The following is a 6,861-nucleotide window of genomic DNA, read 5'->3' on the forward strand; positions in this document are numbered from 1 at the left end:
AATCAATTGGTGCAGTTGACTAAAGGAGCTTAGAGTTGACTATGGGAAAAATTAGAAGGTGATTTGGTCGATTGCAAATACTTTGGCATACCTTAAATTAGTCAAATATGATAAGATCAAAGTAATTAGTCAACTGATATAGCATGTTTAGTTAACTAATGGTAAAAGTTATAAAAGATGTTGTAGTGTTTACATAGGCACATATGAGGAAAAGTCTTTCTAAAAAATCTCTACTATAAAAAAAACGTGATACTACCACGTTAGCGGCCCCCTCACAAATGCTTCACTCCATTGAGAGGGAGTTTAGTAGGAACCTAAATTGGCAAGTGTATGTGTAGGGTCCGCAGAGGTGATGAAATCTCCTGTCAAGTTTTAACCCCAACCATTATAGTTATTATATCATACACTTACCAACTAAGCTAGTCCTGGTGTACTAAAAAAAATCTCCACTACAAATCTCTATTGTTCTTTGTGCTAAAGCTCTTTATGGGGACGATCTTAATTTACATACAAGATTTTGTATCCTTCTTCAGGTCAATGATTAGAAGTAGGGAATTGTGCCTTATAGATCCAAATCTTACTCATACAAATCTATATAAAGTATATTTTATTTGCATTTCATCACTATTTCATACCAAAATCTACATCTCGTGTTAAGACGGTAAAACTATTATATTATAGGAGGTTTCTTCTACCTCAATTGATGCTAAAAAGAAGAAAGCTAGTGGAATTTATAGTGAGGATTGTAGGAATGTAGAGTTGTAGTCTGGAAGTTGTGAACCATGTTAAACCCTTGTGCCTTGTGTTTGTGCTATGTTTATATTGGTAGTGCATTGTTTAGTTGTTTATATTTATTTCTGTTGCGTTTACTTGAAAAGTTTAATCACAAACAATGAAGCTCTAATTTTAACTATTCACCCTCTCTAGCACACTTCCAATCCAACAATGTAGTAAAAAAAGTAATGAAAAAAAAACAAAGCACACTTAGTAGCCCATGGCATTAGTGAGTTGAAAGATTAGATTATGATGAGACTTATGCCCTTTAATTATACTTGAGTTTATTAGGATGTTACTAATTTATGTAGCCCATAAGAGTTTTGATTTATATCAAATGAATGTTAAGTTCTCATTCTTAAATGGATTCATAAAAGAAAAAATATATATTAAACAACCATGAAAATTTGAAAATCTAGATTTTTCTAATAACATATTCACACTCATAAAGGCCTTATATAGACTGTGAAAGGTTGTCAACATACTTAGTTCTAAGGACCTCAAGCTTGAACAAATTGATCCAACCTAATTTATTAAAAATATAATAATGATATTTTCATAACTCAAGTATATGTAGATGACTTAAGCTTTGGTACTAAGTTCTTAAAAGAATTTATTAACTTAATGGAAAGTGAATTTAAAATGATTATGATAGGTGAATCAATTTTTTTAGCATTTTTAAACAAATTAAAATCAAAATAAAGAACTAACTATAAAATAACTAATTAAAGTTTTGGTATAAAAAATTCTAAAGAAATTAACTCTATGACCCAAAACATAAATTTGACATTTGATCCCAAAGAAAAATCAATAGACCTTAAGTATAATAGGAGTCAAATTGACATTCTACTGTATTTAACTACTAGTTGACTTGATATATTATTTGCAATAGGTATGTGAGCAAAATTTTAAATTTTATGCTAAAAATCCCACTTATCTATCATTAAGAGAATCCTAAGAATCTTGCAGTAGATTGAAGTAGTTGTCAAATGAGAACAACAAAAATCAATGTAAGAGATTCATAGTTTTCTTAGACTAGCTAGTTGTTATTGAGATTTGTTGGAGGGTTTTTTAACATTGCTACACCTTTGAACCGATTGAATAGGAAAAAAAGTCAAGTTTGCCTAGTTTGAGACTTGTGAAGCAAGTTTGTAGGAGCTCAAGTAGATATTGATGAATACTCTAGTGATAGTCATTTCGTCTTGAGAAAATGCATTTGTTCTTTACACAAATACATCTATCGAGAGATTAGGTGCAATATTGATGCAACATGATTGAGTGATAGCTTATGACTCTTGTACCATGAGAAGAATTATTCTGTCCGTGATTTAGAGTTAATAGCTATTATTTTCGTCCTTAAGATTTAGAGACACCATCTCTATTGAATTATCTTTGAGATATTCACTTATAAGAGATTGAAGTACCTCTTTATATTTTTCATCAAAAGGGTGCTTATTGATTTTAAAAAGTCTTTTTAAACATTCATTTTATAACATGATATCACAGATTAAATGTGCATATGTTGATTCTATAACTAATCATATTAATTTGTCCGGATCGTTCTTTGCCGAACTCATGGCTCAGTAAGTTCCTTTCCTACTCACTAAACCGAATTCATATCATTGCATATCAATATCGTGCAGGTATCATAAGCATACGACATATAAGGGTATCATATTCATAGTCATATCATAATATCACGTGCCATAATATCTAATCATTAGATAATTCAAGCACATATGTAGGCAATGCATCATGAATTTGAAAACTTATACTTATAAGTACTTGAAATTAATATCATCATCATTTGGGATCCCGGTTTGTACCACATACATAATGCGTGAAGCCTATTACTAACGAGGCCCGAGTCTTATTCCATCGACCGGGCGTTTACGGAGCCCACCCTTGGTACAAACCATACAAAATAATTTATCATGCATAACTATCATATCATATCCCTAACAATCTTTCATGCATTTCATTTTTCATTTCTTTTCATTATGTATAGCATTTCCTATGCTATCACATATCATGGCATATTACATAACATAATTTCATTTCTTCATTTTGTATAGCATTTCCTTATGCTATCACATATCATGGCATATTACATAACATTATGTTTAGCATTTCCTATGCTATCACATATCATGGCATATTACATAACATTATGTATAGCATTTCCTATGCTATCACATATCATGGCATAATTTCATTTTCTCCTCATTATGTTTAGCATTTCCTATGCTATCACATATCATGGCATATAACATAATTTCATTTTCTCTTCTTTATGTTTAGCATTTCCTATGCTATCACATATCATGGCATATTACATAACATTATGTATAGCATTTCCTATGCTATCACATATCATGGCATATAACATAATTTCATTTTCTTAGACGGAGCCCACCCTTGGTACAAACCATACAAAATAACATATCATGCATAACTATCATATCATGTCCTTAACAATCTTTCATGCATTTCCTTTTTTCGTTTCTTTTCATTATGTATAGCATTTCCTTATGCTATCACATATCATGGCATATTACATAATATAATTTCATTCCTTCATTATGTATAGCATTTCCTTATGCTATCACATATCATGGCATTTACATAACATAGCATTTCTTCATTATGTATAGCATTTCCTATGCTATCACATATCATGGCATTTACATAACATAAATTTCATTCTTTTCTCATTATGTATAGCATTTCCTATGCTATCACATATCATGACATATACATAACATAAATTTCATTCTTTTCTCATTATGTATAGCATTTCCTATGCTATCACATATCATGGTATAGAAAATCTATCATGTAGTGTAGACTTAGTTACACCTCACTAGATTTCGAAGCTCTTCTTAACCGAATTTTCTCAAACTTGTTTCTAGGTTTTAAAATCCTCATAAAATCTGAAAAATATATATAAAGCCTTGTACCACAGGTGAGGGGAAGCTTACCTTCTTCGCTTAAGTTTCCTAGGTTTGAGAACTTGCTTGGGGACCTTTCTTCCTTGCTTGTTTGCTCGGCACCAATGGAGGAGAGGAGTGGCTAAGTCTTTTGGTGGAGAGGAGGAGGAAGAAGAGGCTTCTCTTCCTCTTGTGTTGCTCGGCAACAATAAGAAAGAAAAGAGGGGGAGAGTGAGGAGGAAGAAGGTGTTCTTCCTCTTGTGTTGCTCGGTGGGTTGAGGATGAAGTTGAAGTCCCCCCTCCATGCCTATTTATACTAAGATGAGGGGAGGAAACTTGACTTGATTCATCCTCCCTATTCATTTCTCCCCTTAAATGACAAGAATATTCTAGAGAGATGCCTTTTGAGTTCTCTCTTTTCTTTCCCTTAATTTCTCTCTTTTCTCTCCTTTAATAAAATTTTCTATCTCTCCTCTTACAATATCCTCTTCTATCCCACTTGGTTAACACATGCATGCATCCACAAGAGAACCAAGGATCAAAACTTGGTTATGCATATTAAGTAAAAGAATCCTTTCTTATTCTTAACTACTTAGTCCTTTCTCTCCTTATCAATAATTCTCCTATCCCCTTTGGTATCCTATACATGTTCCTTACAAGAGATCCAAGGTTCAATCTCTCTTCTAACATTTTATTTTCTTTTGTACATAATAATTCATATATTACCCTATTATGCATTATGCATAAATATTTCATACATGTATTCATATTTCTTCCTTTTGTCTACATTAATTCCATACATTATAAATCATGCATAGATGATTTATATTCTCAACTTTATTTTCTTTCATAATCATCTAAATCCTTCCCATCGTAACATTCAACGTAGACTATCTACACATTCTTTTCATTACATTCGTACTCTCATTGCACAAAATACTTTTATATGTCTTTTTTATCAACTTAGTCAAAAATTATTTAAATTAAATTACAATCGCTTCAATAGGATCAAAATCACCATTACAAATGTTATAACAAACATTAAGTTTAAGCAATTTTACAATGAATCTTATTCATGTTGAAGCTATTTTGATCAAATTTAACTAAGTTTGATTAAGTTGAGAAAGATTTTTTTGATATAAATATTTATGTATAATATTTTTGAAGAAGTGTAACTAAAAAGAAAAATGATTTACTTTAGCATGTTGTACCTATTATAATGCAATTGCTATAAATAAAGATTTTTTTGATGAAAAATGTAAAATACCGAAGATAGGCGAATATTAATAAGGGAATTTTTCAGAATTTTTGGAAAGTTTTTGGAAATTTTTCGGAGCTCGTACGGACGAGATAACAGGGATAAAAACGGGGCCCCAGAAAAGCCTGTTTAGGCTACCCCGCTTTAAAGAGGAAAAGTTTTATTTTTTTTTTCTTTTCTTATTTATTTCCTCTCGTCACTGTGCTTCCTCCCCCACGTGCCCAATCCCCTCACGCGATTTCCCTTCTCCTCTGAGCCCTAACCGCTGAGCGGTTTTCCCTCGCCTTTTCTCCATTTCCTTCCCAAGCCGCGGCTCTTCCTCGCCTCACACCGAGACCCCCTTCCTCCTCCTTGTCCAAGCGACGGCGACGCGTGAGCACAGCCGAGCAGAGAACTTCCTTCTGCCCTAGCCGACTTCACTCTCCGCCGTGCCGATCTCCTCTCCTCCGCTGACGTCGAGCAGTGTCGGCCTTCTTTCCTCTTCCTCCTCTGTGCCGAACCCCAGTGCAGAACGCCACCACCGGCCGAGTCTTTTCCTCTCTTCCGGTCGAGTTCCATCTGTGCCCTAGACCGCCGACTCTTGGTGTCTCCTCATCGCGGCACCAGCGGGTCTTTTCTTGCTGCTGCTCTCTACTGGTTCGTCACCACAGTGACTTTGGGGAAGGAGGTTACCAATCTGGTTTGGTAAGATTGGGATTGGTATTATGTTAATTTCATGTTCTGTATAGAAGTTGAGATTTGTTAATGACTGAGCAGTCTTGTCTCTTGCTCACCAGGGGTATCCGGTGCGGAAATCGCATCCTGGTAGTGGTGGATTGTTGTGGGTCTTTTCTTGATCCGAGCAGCGAGGTGAATTTCCAGCAGGTGCTCCATCGACAAATTTACGACGAAGTATACGAATTTGGGTGAGTTTGGATTGAGGTAAATGCATTGTTGTGAGTATAATTGATTTATGTTTGAATTATTACTCTAATGGGTTAATTAGGGATTAGGTTACTAACCCTAATTAACCGTTGGATTTAATTAAGGTAGGTTGAGGTTTATGGTTTAGGGTTTTGCCCTAAATTGTTCATAAGGGTTTTATTTAGCTATTTATGGGAGTGTAGCTAAATAAAATGTATATATATTCGTGACACAGGACTTTGACGCGGACGAGCACTTCGACACAGAGGTCATTTAGCTCGATCTATATTGGAGGCGGGTACTTTTGACTTTATGTCTTTGATATGCATAGTAGTGAATTTAACAAATAGCAACAATTATGTTTCTTAATTGTTTCGGTTAGTCACTACCCGATACCTGTTACATGCTTGGTTGATTGCTTATTTTGCATCTCATGTTATTGCTTACCTGATTATACATGATTAGGGGTAGTGATATAACCATGCTTCACCATGTTCAGGATCTAGGTGTGATACCTTATCTGATCTGTGTATCCCTGATATGATTTATTGATTATGGTGCACATCATGTATGTATATTACCATGCTTAATGTCATGCACCATTCGCATGATTGCATGTTGTGTGATAGATTGCTCCATTATTGTCGAGCACATCGCCAGTTTCATCACTGTTCGGTGCTCCGTTGTTGACGCTCATGGGTAGCGTGACGCTGCGTGGTAGCACGTCAGTTTGCTCGTTCGGTGCTCCGTTGGTCTGCTCATGGGTAGTGTGATTGCAGCGTGGTAGCACGTCGAGATCCCTTCCCGTCATTGTGTACCGGGAGATGAGAGCATTGCGCTCCCCCATTTATAATTTGGGGTAGGAGTATGTGTGTACTCCGACAGCATCTCATCCACTCGGTCACTCATCAGGAGTAGTGATACAGAGTGCACGGTTGTCACAACCCTACCCACTCGGTCCCACCATTGGGTGTGAGATGGCTGACTAGCGTCAGG

The 6,861-nt window shown here is 35.2% G+C and overlaps 1 long non-coding RNA gene across 1 annotated transcript; it reads left to right on the forward strand.

The window, feature by feature from the left end:
* The first annotated feature begins 5,614 nt into the window (after positions 1 to 5,614).
* Positions 5,615 to 6,142, forward strand: LOC121982804. Its single transcript, XR_006112259.1, has 3 exons — positions 5,615 to 5,646; positions 5,739 to 5,883; positions 6,101 to 6,142. It is a non-coding gene; the product is annotated as an uncharacterized LOC121982804 (long non-coding RNA).
* The last annotated feature ends 719 nt before the right edge of the window (positions 6,143 to 6,861 follow it).

Source organism: Zingiber officinale, chromosome 5A (assembly GCF_018446385.1).
Source record: "Zingiber officinale cultivar Zhangliang chromosome 5A, Zo_v1.1, whole genome shotgun sequence".
Classification (NCBI taxonomy): Eukaryota; Viridiplantae; Streptophyta; class Magnoliopsida; order Zingiberales; family Zingiberaceae; genus Zingiber; species Zingiber officinale.